Source organism: Zingiber officinale, chromosome 1B (assembly GCF_018446385.1).
Source record: "Zingiber officinale cultivar Zhangliang chromosome 1B, Zo_v1.1, whole genome shotgun sequence".
In the NCBI taxonomy this organism is placed as follows: Eukaryota; Viridiplantae; Streptophyta; class Magnoliopsida; order Zingiberales; family Zingiberaceae; genus Zingiber; species Zingiber officinale.
This window is the reverse complement of record NC_055986.1, coordinates 24,958,049-24,974,744: the sequence shown is the minus strand read 5'-3', so window position 1 is coordinate 24,974,744 and position 16,696 is coordinate 24,958,049. Positions and strand designations below refer to the sequence as shown.

The following is a 16,696-nucleotide window of genomic DNA, read 5'->3' as shown; positions in this document are numbered from 1 at the left end:
TCCATTTTCACGTCGAGAGTGTCTCCATCGCCCATGGATACACGTTTTTTTCAGCACAAGAATAGGAATAGAAAGTTAGCTAGGTTTTCTCGTACATGTCACACAGAAACGACTATTGCCTTTGAATCGTGATGTTTCTGCACACGGTAACAACAAACATTGAGGAGCTTTCGCTGTCAATGTCCCACAAGGCAAACATCCTTATCCCGAAGCGGAGGGGAAGGCGAGGCGTTATGCCAGTAGTAATGCTAAATTGCGTCATTTATTAAGGAGAGGCTGCAGATTAGTTTTGTACTGCGCACTGCGCAGGGGACAAGTCGCGCCTCGAACTCTGTGTTTGGAATCGTGATTTGCGCAAATGCTCGGCATATGAGTCGCGTGTGTTTGCGTGCGAGTGACAGGTCATTCTGCACCAATTACAACCTAGGAGAGTATGGCACGAGAAATAAGAAAAAGCGACGTCACCGTGAGTATCGAAGGCCCATTAAGTAAGATTGGCCTTGGGCCATGACTGGTTTATCGTGATGTGACAGATCTTGAGGCTGCGTCGTCTTCTTCTTCTGGACTAATTGAGGAATTGAGGCCGAGATGGACATCTTGATCGCCCAAATCCAAGCGGACCTGCGGTCCAACGACGCGCTGCGTCAGTCGGGGGCGCTCCTGCAGGCGCTGCAGCAGTCTGCGGCGGGGCGGGATGTCTCCGCGGTCGCTCGGTCCACCTGCGAGGAGATCCTCGCTTCCCCGGCCTCCGCGGTCTCTAAGAAGCTCGCCTTTGACCTCATTCGCTCCACCCGCCTCACCCCCGACCTTTGGGACACCGTCTGCTCCGCCGTCCGTTCCGATCTCGACTTCCCCGATCCCGAAGTCGCCGCGGCCGCTGTGTCCATTCTCTCCGCCCTCCCCTCCCACCGTCTTCCGCGCCTCGTCGCCGACGCCCACCGCGAGATCGCCGCCTGCTTCGACTCCGCCAGCGACACCCTACGCCTCGCCGCCACCGAGACCCTCGGTTGCATCCTCGCTCGCGACGACGTCGTCCTGCTTTGCCACACTTCCCCAGGTCTCCTCGACCGCGCCTCCGCCTGGTGGGTCCGCATCGCCGAGGGCACGCTCGACCGCTCCGATGCCGTCTCCCGCGCAGCCTTCGAGGCCATTGGCCGCCTGTTCCAGGAGTTTGAGACCAAGCGCATGAGTCGCCTCGCAGGGGACAAACTCATCGACGGCGAGAACTCTCTCACCATCCGCTCCAACTGGGTCGTTGCTGCCATTGATCTTGTCTGGAAGAAGCGCAACGCCCTATGACGCGCTCACTGGTCCTTCCCGTCGAAAGTTTTCGCGCCAGCGTATTTACGCTCGTCTATGCTGCCAAGGCCGTGGCGTCTGGTTCTGCTGAGGTTTTGCGGAAACTCTCCAGACCAGGTGGGAGTAGCAACAGTGGGAATTCTGCTGGCACTGTAGATCCTACTTCGAGCGCTGAGAAACACATCGGTGTTTCAGATGTAGTCTCTCATCTGTTGCCGTTCTTGAGCTCGTTGGATCCACCGCTGATCTTTGAAGTGGGGATCAATATGCTCTCCCTGGCTGATGTCCCAGGAGGTAAGCCGGAATGGGCTTCAGCTTCCATCATTGCTATTCTCACTCTTTGGGATAGGCAGGAATTCTCTTCAGCTAGATAAAGCATTGTGAGAGCTGTTGTTACAAATCTTCATTTAATTGATCTTAGCATGCAGGTATCTACTTTATTCTCTGCTCACCTGTGCCTATTTATCTATTTCGGGAGGTGGATTAATCTGTGCAGAGTGAAATTAATGAATCAAATACCTTCACCAGAAATGATTACTTTTCAGAGAACCAGACATGAAATCTAGACAGCAATTATGAATTGAAATAACAACTGGAGTTAATCTAGCTGCCTAATGCAGTCTCGCCAATTCTTTATCTTTTGCGGTGTCTAACATATTGTTAGGTAAGGAGACACACCTAAACTACCTCTTTCCCTTGCTTTGGATATGGAACCTATTTCAAATTATATACTCTGTCTAGAACCTATTTGAAATTATAAAGTCTACACAATAACACTGACCCCATTCTTTGATATCTCCATGTTAGTTCCATGTCTTGGGTCAGTGTTTGGGAACATATGGTGTTTCTGATAAAGACTATAACATGAGAGCACAAGGTGCTGTGCTAATATTGTTCACTTATGTTCAATTGAAGAAAACAAACACTCTTAAATTCATATGGCCATGTTCCAAAAATAGCTGAATATTGTTGGTCAAATTGCAATTTATGTTCTCTGATGGTTCAATTGATGGGGATAGGTTTTCTTAATTCTGGATTTCAGCTGAAATTGGAGGGTATGTAGGTCTCATTTTTCTGTCGTTCCTTTTGATTTCAGGTTTCACTATTTAAGAGGCTGCTTCTTATGGTAAGAAACTTGAGGGCAGAGTCAGATCGAATGCATGCTCTGGTATGCATTTGCCGTACAGCACTTTGTGTTGATCTTTTTGCAAAAGAAAGTGTTCGAAGGGGACAAAAGCCTCTCCCAGCAACAGACATTACTTCACTTTTTGAGGATGCACGGATAAAGGATGATTTGAACAGTGTGACAAGTAAAAGCCTGTTTAGAGAGGAATTAGTTGCTTCACTTGTGGAAAGCTGTTTTCAGTTATCTCTTCCACTTCCAGAGCAGAAGAATTCTGGAACTGAGGGTAGAGTTATAGGTGCTTTAGCCTATGGAACTGGTTATGGTGCACTGAATTGGACAGAGTCAGCCTTGGAAGTTGTGGAAGTGAGTAGGCCATGTGTTTTATGGGATTGTGATGGACGGACTTATGCCATAGACTGTTACCTGAAATTACTTGTGAGGTTATGCCGCATTTATGACATAAGAGGTGGTGTGAAAAGGATCAAGGATGGTGCTTCCCAGGAGCAGATTTTATATGAGACTAGATTACGCAACTTGCAACTACAACTCATTAAGGATCTTCGAGAGGTTAGTAGCTAGTACTCATTTCCCTGCAACTTTATTTGACAACCTTAATTGATGGGTATATGGTTGGGAGGAAAGTTTAATGCATTGTCAATGTGCCAAAATTTGGGAATTTACTGAAAAGAATGAAAATTTATTAGGGTAATTGGCTAAGTTTTTTTTTTCGCAACTACCTTCAAGTTTATTTTTCTCAGTACGATGTTGTAATGAAAAGAGCCTTCAAACCTGCAAACTTCTGTCCATGTCTCTCTCTTAGCCTAGTTATCGCATTATTTGATTAAACTACTATGATCAAAACAAATCTAATGTGAGATACCTTCCTGCACCTTCTGCGCGCTGGTTTATTTGCCTTTCAGGATGAGATTATAGCATTATGGATGCTTTTAGAAAAATGTGAAGTCATCATAGTTAGTTCCTTGGTGAAACAACCTAACATTTTTTATCCTCCTTTTCACCTAACATTTTTTAACCTCCTACATTGAGTACTGAGTACTCAATAGTACATCAATTCTAATAGGGAAATAGCTATTCAACATAGTTTATCTCCTCATTCATCCCTTTCTCTTGCACACTTTGAACTTTTGATTTTGACAATATGCTAGTTTTCCTTGCAACTTATTCTTCTTATTAATTGGAATTATTTTCTTTAAAAGGTGCATACACCAAGAATATCTGCACGATTGATCTGGGCCATTGCCGAACATTTTGATATGGAGGGTCTTGATCCACTTCTAGCTGATGACCCAGAAGATCTGTTAAACATAATCATATCCAATATACACAATGTACTGTTCAGCTCTGATTCTTCTGCAACTACATCAAACAGGCTTCAAGATGTACAAGCTGTCCTTATTTGCACACAACGTTTAGGTGTAAGGAATCCCAGAGCAGGTCAGCTGTTGATCAAAGAACTTGAAGATTTTAAAGGTAGCACCTTAGCTGACTCCGTGAACAAGCATCAAACCCGCTATATATTGCAGATATTAAAGTTTGTTTCCACTCGACCAGAAAGTAGGTTAGTCCTTTTCTCATAGTTTTGACCACTTCAACAAGGAGGTGTTTTATCAGTTAACATATTTAAATGTTTGTGCAATTATCTAACTATAGTTTGATATTATTTGCGTATATGTTTAAATTTAGAAATAGACCAGTTATTCAATAAAATTGTATCCAAAATAAATTGAGTACTTCTGAGTTAACTCACTGTGCTATTCCTGCATTTTCTTGTATGTTTTATGGTCGTTGACATGAACAATTACTCTATTTGCGCTGTAGCAACAGTGGTCATCTACTAACTGTTCTTTTGCCGCCAAAAAGCGAGTGTTTCTATTTGGTTATCATATGGCTCTCTTTGGTGATGTTGATCAGTTGTCAAGTAGATAGATAAAAAAAATATGGTGTGTAATTTTTTTCCCTCGAGTGTTCTTCATATGAGCAAGAAATTAGACATAACAGTCTATAGCAGCATCCTTCTTTATTTATTTTTTTTTCTCTCTCTCTGTGTATCTGTAAGGTAGCATAGGGATCTCTATCAAAAGCACATGTACATTGTAACTGTGCTTCATGGAGTGTTAATGTGCTTTTTTGTATACTGTTATTTGTGTGGCTATATTTAGCTTGTAGTCAATCAAAACCATAATTGTGATGGGAAAAAGTTGAGATGCAGTTATCTCACTGTAACATGTATCCAAACTTGCCACTAGTAATGCTCTTTAGTTCTGATAATAATCATTTCCCTGTGTTTATAATCTGAAAATAATCAAAATTTTGCAAATTAATGACTTCGTTAAATTTTACTATCCAGCTTCATGCAATAATTCTTCTCAGATGAAAATTGTCAGCACTATCATATTAATTGCGACCTACTGACTTGTTGATCGATCTTATAGTAAGTCTGGTCTATACTAACATAGGCTTGTGTTAGGCAAAGGCGAGTTTGAATCTATTTCACAATTAATAGAAATTATTCTTCAGTGCTTTATGCAAGACTGACTTGCTGTACCCAACTCATTGATATTCCTGCAAGTGAAATGACCTAATCAACTATGCTACATCATTACATTCAATAACACTTTGTTAGGGCATGAACTATTGCACTTTTTCTTGTCTCATTCATAAGTTGATCATTTTTACTTAGTTGTAGTTCCTGGACTCTCTAGCTCACCTTACTCTTGGTTGCTATATGTATCAACACCTGCACTTATTACCTATATGATGATTTAAAGAATAACCTGACAAATAATAATTTCCAGATGGGTAGGTCTAAGTGAGACTACAGGTGATTATCCTTTTAGCCACCATAAGCTCACGGTTCAGTTTTTTGAGACATCGGGAGCACAAGATAGAAAATTGGAGGGCTTGGTTCATAAGGCCATTCAAGAGCTTTGGAGACCTGATCCCAGTGAGTTGAACCTCTTGTTAACCAAAGGAATTGACTCTACAAAGCATAAAGTACCTCCAAAAGCCTTAGCTCTGACTGGTAGTAGTGATCCTTGTTATGTCGAAGCATATCACATTGCAGATCCAATGGATAGGAGGATCACCCTGCACTTGAAGGTATTGCATTTATGAAAGTCCAGTGATGTTGTGTTCACATTTCTAAGGTTCAGATCATTTTCTTTTATACAGATATGTCTAAATAATTTTGCAATTAGAAAATACAAAAATACTGAGAGATTAAAGAAAAAACTAGCCTTAAAGCAGATGAAAAGTGATTTCAACATCGAAGTTCATTTCATAGAAAATCTACTGTTAAATAATCATAAATAACTATGGTCTTCATTTAGTTTCATCTCTTATAGATAAATTACTTAGTCAACTGTACAGAAAATCAACCATTCTAATCAATGCAGTGACTGCAGATCTTAAACTTGACTGAACTAGAGCTTAATAAGGTAGATATCCGGGTTGGGCTAACTGGAGCATTGCACTTTATGGATGGATCACTTCAGGCAGTTCGACAGCTAAGAAATCTGGTCTCACAGGTTGCAGGACTCATCTAATTTCTTGCAAGTTAGCTTGTATTACCTGTTAATTAAGTTTTTATGTGCTTTTTTTCAATTTTCTTTTGTTCCTAATAATTGATGTGTGTTTACAACAGCTAGACACATAGAACATAATGATTGTGGTGCTATCTGTTCATAATTGCACGTGAATACTATCCACACCTCATTTTCTATTCATGTCTTTGGTGATCATTATATGTAAAGAAACAATCCTCTTTTGTTTGACATCTAACAGATAACCCTAGATTTGCTTGGAGCTGTGATTACCAATTGTTTGACAGTCTTCCTACATTTGTCAAGTCAAAGGTCTCAGTGAAAGAGAAATAATATCTGAGTTGCTTAATATTAAAAATTGGCCATTTTCTCCCTTAAGTTTATGGCTACAGATCCCTTAACGGCTGGAGTGAATTGATAAAGCTATAGTGGAGATGACTGATTTTTGTCCTAAATTAAGTTTTACTTGGTTTTGTGTTTTATCTTATGAATCATTGTTAACTTCACCCTCATGTGAGAAATAACATTAAGTGCAAGGGGTACAGTGTCTCTATTGCTATCTTTGTAGCGCATCAGGCATATGTCTATCTACTAGACTGATATATTGAGAGTTTAATTTTGATCGGCTAGAAAAATAAATGCTAATGTTGGCATTAGGAAATTCATGGATACCTAATTCAGTTCCTTATATAATGTATTTATTTTGGTTCTTACATGCTTTAGTATTCGTGCATCAAGTTTAAGTTTTTGTGACTTAGTTGATTAGTACAAGGGTAGGAGCATACAATTTCCTGTTAGTTTTGTGGATGGGGTAGTTGATTAGGACCAAGTATGAGTGGCTTAATTGATTATCTGACTGGTGCTATCCATAGAATTACAGTTGAGATGGTTTTTTGAGTGGGATACATAAGCATCTTGTCTGCATTTGGCAAGGTATTGGACTATAGTTTTTGTGATTTGTTGAGACATTTAACAGGAATTGATGCTCTGGCACATCTCTTGAATTCCTTGGGATTTTGTGTGACCTCATCCAACTTCATTCTACATAAACTATGAGCTATTACACAGATGCCAATAACAGCAAAGTCATCTTCAGTGAAGAAAGTACTTGGGTAACATCATTTGAGATCTTTATTTCCTGAATGGTTCTAAAAAGCATGACGATCTGATTTTCATTGGTGTTGTGCAAGTTGCTGGCCAGAATTGTGAGTTATGGCCATGCTTCAAACTTTGATGCCTGTAGTTTTTGATTAATATCAAACATGTAAAACTTAAAACAAAATCTAGCTGACTTTTGAGATTAGGAAAAGAGAATTATGGTTAAACAAGGTGTTTAAACTTATAGATGTACTAGTTCATTATTTCATTATACAGGAGTCACCTGCATTTATATTTCTCATTTCATATCATATTCCAAAATTGGCAAATTGATTGGCAGTGCTTGATCAGACTAGCCTGATCATTTTTATTTGCAGGAAGTTATAAGATTTCCCTCTTTAAATATGTCGGTGAATTTGGGAATACATATACTTTTGCCTAACGTATATGTATTATGTAGATTTGAATGGCTAGAAAAATGACAAATGTTTGGATTATCCAAGAATGTGACCTCTGTTAGTAACTCGTATCCTTTCAAATGGCTACAAGGATGTTGGTGAGTTCTAATGTTAGTAGGTCCTTCCCAATATCTTATTGTTAACCCACGAGAAAAAGAAAGGTGAAAAGTGTTTCTTTTTTTGCTTCTGGTTCTTTGTTGGAGAATCCCAGATCCGCACTAGATCGTGCCTTTCACATTTTGAACTTACTATTGCTTTATAACTTCATGTTTTTCTTGCCATCATCAATTGGATTATTAATCATTATTTGATTTAGTATAATTTCTTATGCACGTTCAGTAATCTGTATGGAAGTTTTGCACTATTTGATATTCAACTGGTAATTTATTATATGATGTATCTTGTAACACATGATTTTGATTTTTTTCATTGTAAACGAGGCAAGATTAACAATGAAAAGACTGTTAGAGAGAACTTCCTTTTTCCAAATTTGTGGTATTTCTATGGATAACCATTAATAATATAACATGTTGGATTTCTTATTTCAACTGTTCCATGTGCTCTGCCGTGCCTTGAGGCCTGAGGGGCATTAGCTTGCATTCTGCACTAGTTTTTCTAACCTTCAAGTATTATTTATTGATGTTAGATAAATACAATTGCACAAGAAGAGATGGTATACTCATTAGTATGAATTGCGAAGAGCTATAAAAAAAAAAAGAGGAACCACAATAACTTGATGACTCTAGATCTCAAAGAATGAATGGTTTAATTTACACAATCAGATATATGTGGGTCATTATTTTTCATTATCATACAAGGGTGTATATTATGTGAGTTCACACAGTTTTGAACAGTTTCAGCCTCTTCATTAATAGTCCCCAACACTTAATTTGATTGATAGGAGTTATTTACAAGTTAGCATGAATGTGAAGCGAGTTATTGTTTTTAGCGCACGGTATAACTGTACTAACTTTGTGGCATGGCTTGAATAATATTAATTGCAGGACCCAGTCCTTAGCAGTGTGACTACAGGTGTTTCACACTTCGAGAGATGTGCGCTTTGGGTTCAAGTTTTATATTACCCTTTTTATGGAAGTGGCGTCTCGGGAGATTATGATGGAAACTATGCAGAAGAGGATTCTCAGATTATCAGACAGAAGCAGTATTTGAAACCAGAACTTGGGGAGCCAGTGATTTTAAGGTGTCTGCCTTACAAGATTCCACTAACTGAGCTTCTTCTGCCCCATAAATGTTCACCTGTCGAATATTTCCGCCTGTGGCCAAGTTTACCAGCTATATTGGAGTATACAGGAGCGTACACGTATGAAGGAAGTGGTTTCAAAGCTACTGCTGCACAGCAGTATGAGGCTTCCCCCTTTCTCAGTGGACTCCAATCACTTTCGTCTAAGCCTTTCCATCAAGTCTGCTCCCACTTCATTCGCACAGTGGCAGGTTTTCAAGTAAGTCAAATACTATCTAAATTTGCTGCCGTGATTTAGATTATTCTTCCTATTGACCTATTGTTCTGCACGTGTTGTCAATACCAGAGCCACAAATACAAAAACCATAATGGTTCAATTATTTTGTGCCAACAACAGAATCATTTTTACCATAAGGCCATTGTTTAATGTTTATAGCCAGAGTACCCAAATCTTATAATTTTGCCTAACAAATTTTTTGAGTTCTCCTATCAGTCTCATTGCACTAACAATCCTTGTTTCATGTATTGTTAAGTACCTCGTTTCTTTATATTAGCTCATAAAGTTATAAAGTTGATTGACTAAATCATTTATGTTAAAAGCTTGAGCTGTTAGGAAAGAACCAATTTTAGATAATTTGTTGTTAATACTCCCCCTTTACGCATGGGTGATACTCTCTTTTCATGTGTGGGTGATGTACTTAACTTCATTGACCACGACCTCTCAACACGAATTAATTAATATTTTTTATTTTTAAGTAGGATTTGAACCTGACTTCTTGCTCCTCCGATATTGTGTCAAAGTTAATTGGCTAACCATTTATTCTAACAACTTGAGCTTTTGGGATAAGTGGTTAGCCAATCAAGTTTGACATTAACACTTAGCAAAATCAAAATCACGTCTCTAAATTATTTGAGTGACTTGGAAGAATCACATAAACTGGAGAGCCTCTCGTTCACTCTCTCATGCATGGGATTCATGGGAGAATGAAAGACATGGATTTATGATGAGTTTGGAGGTGCTGAGAAGAGAGAGATTGATGGAGATTTTGGCAACATACAGATCATTAAAACCTTGGCAGACCAATTAGCTGGAGGTGTTTGAGATTTAAAGAAGTCATGGCAATAATGACCTGTCTGAGACTCTAGCTCTGGTGAATGAGCATTGCTCTGGCTTTGGCATTAGCATGGATGAAGAAGGAACATTTCAGTGCATGAGTAAAGGAGAAAATAGGGATACTTATTTTTTTTCTAATCTATTTAATTTATATCTGATTTAAATATTGATGAAGAGATGTCATTTGGATAATGATGCGGTGATAATGAAGGGTCCCACCCCGCTGCCACGGTGGAGGTCAAAGGAGGTCAAAGTCAAGGCGATCAACGCGTAGATGACATCGGCCGGTCGGGCGAAATATGCCCCAACCGGGGAAAAGGATCCGACCCGCCGTCGCCTCCGACACGGGGAGCAACCAAACAACCGACGCTCAAGACAATGTGCAGAGACCGAGCCGAGCGGCTATTCCGCTTGGCCTTGCAACAGGCTTCGGTCGAGCGTCTACCCCTCTCGGCTCGGCAACAGGCTTCAGCAATAACACAGTGGACCTTCAGTCGAGCAGGCACACACGGAGGAACAGCGAGGTTCTGACCGGCTGGTGTTGGCCTTTTTACATGTCACGTGGCACTCCAAAATTAACAAAAATTAGGAACTCAACTAACTAAAGATAATACGTGTAGTAAGGAGTCCCAAGTCGTATTTTTCCAAGGGTAACTAGTAAATGTATGCATATCCTAGAATTGATTCAAATTGAGTTATTACATCAACAAGGTCTATTAGGCTTCTCAACTTGATTCACAACACAAATTAAATTTTTCTATAATAAAAAAAAAATAAAATCAAAGAAGATTCATTCTCATCAAACTAATATCCAATCAATCGAACCAAAGAGTTTGTAAATCCTTGAATTGAACCTAAGCACTAACTTATAAAAATCAAAGTATCATTCAATTCACATTTACAATCAAATGCAACATTTAAACGCAAAAACTCAATCACAGTAACATTAAACAGAGGTACACAACCAATAACCTCCAGTTAACCATTCACTCAATCACAGCTGCAATTAGTCTCAAGAGCTCAAATGAGACATCCAACATTCAAGCAAGATCACAATCACAAGATCAATTCAATTGAGCAAGACATTGCTTATTAAATAACCATCTACTAGTTAGCAGTTAACTAAACTACAAACAATTAAAACAAAATCCAGATTGTATAAAATGAAACTGCAAATGGAATTCAGATATGAAATTGCAAATGGAATTCAAACAAGAACAAAATGGTAAGAAAATAAATCAGATCTGATGATCTGAGCTGATGTATCAGAAAGGAAAAGAAAACAAAACCTAAAATCAAACGTTCAACAATCATAGATCCTTGCCGCAAGCTTCTTCTCCCTGCTGTCACTACAGAATTGCCTCTGAGAACGCCCTTCGGGCAATTGGCTTGAATCTCGAGCTACCAGCTAATCCATCCGACTCCTCACAGCCTCTGTGAAACGCCCTTCGAGCTCACAATCGGCTGGAGTTTACAATACACGAAGAAACAGAGGCTGAATCTGGAATTTGCGCACACTCGATTGGCTGATCAGATCCATTCGAACGCAGCTGATGAAATGGGGAAACGGGAGTGTGATCAGAGCTTCTGGGAAACGCCCTTCAAGCTCCGATCGCTAATGAAGATCGCAGATAAGGGGAACGCCTCTCGAATTTGGATCGCGGAACTGGAATCTGATATCAAACGCGCGGACTGGGAACCACCCTCGACCGCTCTCTGTATCCTCGGACGGTGAACGCCTGAGCTCAGGGAATCGCTGTCGGTGAAGAAAACTCACTCTCAAATCTGGAATGGTGAACGGGAACTCGGCGTCGCAGAGATGAAGAAGAAGGAATACTGTAGCAAAAATTGCGAAGCCGAGCCCAAGTGCACTGTAGCTTCTCACAGGTTTAAATCCTCCTCATAACTAATCGGACGGTCCAGATTGCTCGGGGCTTGATTAACTGATAGATGAACTCAGATCTGGATCAAAACCTCTGGATCTTCATCAACGGACGAGATCTGCTCCTCATTAGGTCGGATGGACCAGATCCTTGACGGATGGCCCAGATGTCTCAGATCTTCAATGGACGGCTACGACTATTCTAGAGCTTGATCGCTTTATTTAACCCTAGATTTGAGCCCAAGTGTTGTCTGATCTGATCGGGTCCATGACCCTTTTGATGCCTACAAAATAAGAATCAAATATTAGCACCAATTACCATGATAATAAGTCAATTTGCAATTAAGTCCAAGATAAAATAAAATTATGAAATATAGAGTAAATATGACTTTAAGCTATGAAAATATCATTAAAAACATGCATTATGAACCAAACTAATATAGCAAAATCATGGCTATCACCGGCCAAACGGGGCACCAGGATGGCGGAATACCAACCGAGCGGCCAACCCGCTCAGCCTAGTAGTACACTTCTGATGATATCCAGTGATATCCTTTTGGGAGTTGGAGCCGCCGACACTAGACATTGGCCGCCAGAAGATCGTACGGCGGAAGCTTCCACTGTCACTTCAAAGATATGTTTGGCCTGTTAAGGTGCTATGCCAGAGATACTTTTCTGACAATTCTTTTCAGGGAAAGCTTTGAGAAGCGTGCTCACCTCGGGAAGCATGCACGCGCGCTACCGAAACTCTATATAAAAGGGGGTCCAAGCATCGGCAGAGGTATGCGATATTCACTGTTTGTGCTACAGTAGTTTTCTTATTGCTCCGCTTTCCACTTCATCGCCGGTAACTGACTTGAGCGTCGGAGGGCCAACGTCAGGATCTCTTCCCTGCCTCGGCACTGACGTAGTCTGTGGTGCAAGTCCGCGCGGAGTCCACAGGAAGTTAGCGTGAGTGCCACATCCTCAGCTTTCTGTCTCCTCGACTTTCAGACAAGATCAGATAATGTTACGTGGAAGAAATGTCATATTGCATAAGTTAGCTAGTAACCAGCCAGAGTCACCAGACGAGTAGAGCACAATTTTGACATATTTGATGGTATCAAGCTCAATGCCAAAACCTTTTGGGAATGATGTGTGCAAGTTACCCTCTTGAAGAAGCATGTGGTCATTACCTCAGCAACTGAATCTTTTTTTACCATGATTTAGGTGATTCTTTCTTGCCAAAGATCATCAGCATTGTTTGTTTATTTTTGTCAAATTTTCTGACTTCTTTTAATTCTCCTTCAGCTGAAAGTTATTCATCTAGTTTTTGCTACTGAAGTTCTTAGAACATGCTTATATCATGGTAACATTTTTATAATATTTTATTTTACACTGGATCTTTAATTAAATTATTCAAAATTCTTAAGTAACCCCCACTTTCAGTCTGAGGACTCCCATGTTTATAACAATTTGTCTCTGTTGTTTTACTAATCTTCGGAATCTCAAACCATAGCCAATCTCGCATATTTATTACAAACGTGGAACAAAAAAAAAACAGTTGGCTGTATTTTGTAACCTAACATTCAAAACTTGCGCCATTTTTAACCATCAAGCATTTGGTAATGCTTTCAGAAGTGCTAACTAGATGATGTACTTTATGTGCCTGACTTCTTAGTTCTTACACCATCAATCTTCTCCACAGCTGTGCTATGCGGCGAAAACTTGGTATGGTGGGTTTGTGGGTATGATGATCTTTGGTGCCAGTGAGGTGAGTAGAAATGTGGATCTGGGAGATGAGACGACAACGATGATGTGTAAGTTTGTTATCCGCGCATCCGATGCATCCATCACAAAGGAAATAGGATCAGATCTACAAGGCTGGTTAGATGACATCACTGATGGGGGCGTGGAGTACATGCCTGAAGAAGAGGTCAAGATTGCAGCGGCAGAGAGGTTAAGAATCTCCATGGAAAAGATAGCCTTGTTTAAAGCATCCAAACCACCGCCACAGCTGCCAAAGGAAAAGGAGGAAGAGGAGAAAGAGGAAGGAGGCAAAAAGAAAGATGCAGACGATGAAAATTCAAAAGAACCTTCGACATTGTCAGAACTCACAGCAGAGGAAGTTGAACATCGTGCTCTTCAGTCAGCAGTCCTACAAGAGTGGCATATGCTATGCAAAGAAAAGGCCATCAAAGTACAATGAGCTTGGATTTTATCCTCATCATTTTTGTTTTCATTTTACCATAGTTTAGGGTTTGATTTATTGTAAAAATCCCCGTCATATTGTTGTGTACACCTCGATTTCATCTTTTCTTGATTGTACTGTTTATCAAAGTGGCGTTGTGTGCTTCGCATATAAGCAAAGGATATTTGTTGTCTATATCTTTTTCAGTAATTTATCAAAGGACGCATATAGAGATTTAAATTTATCAAAAGATGTATACTATTTTGATATTTATCAAAGAACGTATTTTATTAAATGTATTTCTTATTTTACCCTCTTGATAATTTGACTTTTTTCTCGTTTTTCTTTTTCACTATATTTCTCTCTCTCTTTTTTTGTATCGACATGTAGAATATATGAATAATATTAGTCTATTTTTTAATAATATTTTAATACATTTTAAAAAGTAAAAATAAACAATGAATAGCATATGTGAACTTCTTGTAATTTCATAAATCCACTGGAATTAAAATTAGTGTAATTGGAGTTCTCTAGGTCGATCAGTGGGTTTCGGTCAAAATCTACTTATGAATCTAGAGAGTTATGATTGCACTCATTTTAGTTTCTATGGATTTCTGAAATTGCAAGGAGTTTAAATATGATGTCCATTATTTATTTTTGACTTTTCATAAATGTTAACATGCAAAATAAAAGAATCGTCAAAAACGTCCACGTTGGGCTTGATATCATTCCATATCAGGCCCAACGTGGGTCTGATATCATTCCATATCAGACTCATATTGGCCTTGATATGAGTCTATATCAAGCCCAACATGGGTTATTTTTATCGATTCTTTGATTTGATATATTAACATCTATGAAAAGGCGAAATAAATAATGGACATCATATTTGAACCTCTTGCAATATCAGAAATCCATAGGAACTGAAATGAGTGTAATCGAAGCTATTTAGGTCCATCAATGGATTTTGACCGAAATCCACTAATGGACCTATGGAGTTCCGATTGCACTCATTTCAGTTCTTATGGATTTCTGATGTTGCAAGGAGTTCAAATATGGTGTCCATTATTTATTTTAGCTTTTCATAGATGTTAATATATAAAATCAAAGAATCGTCAAAAAAACTCACGTTGGATCTGATATGGAATCATATCAGGCACAACGTAGACCTGATATGAAATCATATCAGACCCAACTTTCATCAACGCTGGAGAAGTTATATGTATGGGAAAACAATGAAGTCAGCCATGTAAATATGAAAGTTATCATCATAACATGAAAACAGACAGCTTTCAAAAGTTTGTTTCTCCCTAAACCTAAAATGAAAGTCATTGGCATGCACACACAGGGACATAGAGGTAGATTACAAGTGAGAGAATGACTAAGAATACTTGATTTCAAACTCCATAGCATAGTGCCTATGAGAAGATAACATTCAAGTGATACACAAGATTTAGAAAATATCATATTAAAAAACTAGACCTTCTGACTGCAGTATCATTGTTTTTTGCTAAATTGTTTATAATTTGCACTAGTCCTAAAAATTAGGTTAATGTAGCAGTCAATAGAACCATTAACAAAATAAATACCTATGATGATTAACCAATTCTGAGTGGACCTATAAAACTTCTCCAGCGTTGATGAAAGTTGGGTCTGATATGATTTCATATCAGGCCCACGTGGATCTTAATCTCATTCTTGAAAATGGTCGCTCTAATGTAATCAACTATTGGGGGTTCTATTCTGATATCTAATTAGTTAGAGACTCAAACATCTGTTGGTGCTTATGCAATATTGAAGTATATAATTATTCATATAAAGTCATATGTTAATATTCACACTTAAAGAGTGAGGTTGTATGAAAGAAACTTGTAGCAATTTGCTCTATTGCTGCATCTTGGATGATATAAAATTATTAGTTATCATATCACATATTGGCAGCAATTCACACTTAATTGTTAGTTTGGAAATAGATTTTGTACTGTATCATAAGTAGATGGTGGAAATGTTGCAAGTTTATCTTGATGATATATAGGAATGAGGTTAATTATGGTTTTATCCACTCTGAATTATTCTATACCTGTCATTAGATGCGCAACCCCCACTCAGAATTATTTTTTTTTTTTATTGGAAAACATGGACTTCCAGGTTCTATTTATTTTCTATGGTATTATATGATATTTGAACGGTAAAGATCTTTGCTTTTGTCTTACTTGTTGAACTTTTTCTAAAAATTTGATATATACACATGCTATACTTTTTGATGTTGTAAAGCATCTGTTGTCAAATGGTGATTAGTTAAATTGTATGAAACAAATGGATTCTGCAGTTATCTATAACACTTAACTATCCATTCGGCTCTTCTCAGAGCTGACTTTGTGACTAACTACTTTTCCCATTTTTGAGCAGCCTAATTGTTTGGGTGACTTGGCCTATGCAATTATGCGTGAGATAAGCAAACTCTCCTGTAGAGTCTCAGAAACTGATGTTACTCGAGCACGCAATCAAGTAGATCATTAAATCTGCGTTTCATTTTAATCATTTGAAACACTAGATAGTCATTCTATAAAATATTTTCATGGTTCAGTATATATTTCTTCTATTAGGGTAAATCAGCCTTTAAATAATGGAATTCCCTAAAAAGTTTATTATCTTGTGATAAATGTATTGCAATACTGAAAAAACCAATATATTTTTGTAACTTCCGCTGGAAATTTCCCTTTTCGACTTCCACAATGACTGATCTAATATACAGTTCAAAGTATGCTTTGCACTAATGTACCAT

General features: G+C 38.7%; 1 pseudogene; it reads left to right on the top strand.

The window, feature by feature from the left end:
- Positions 1 to 552: 552 nt before the first annotated feature.
- Positions 553 to 14,106, top strand: LOC122053166 (annotated as a pseudogene).
- Positions 14,107 to 16,696: the final 2,590 nt, after the last annotated feature.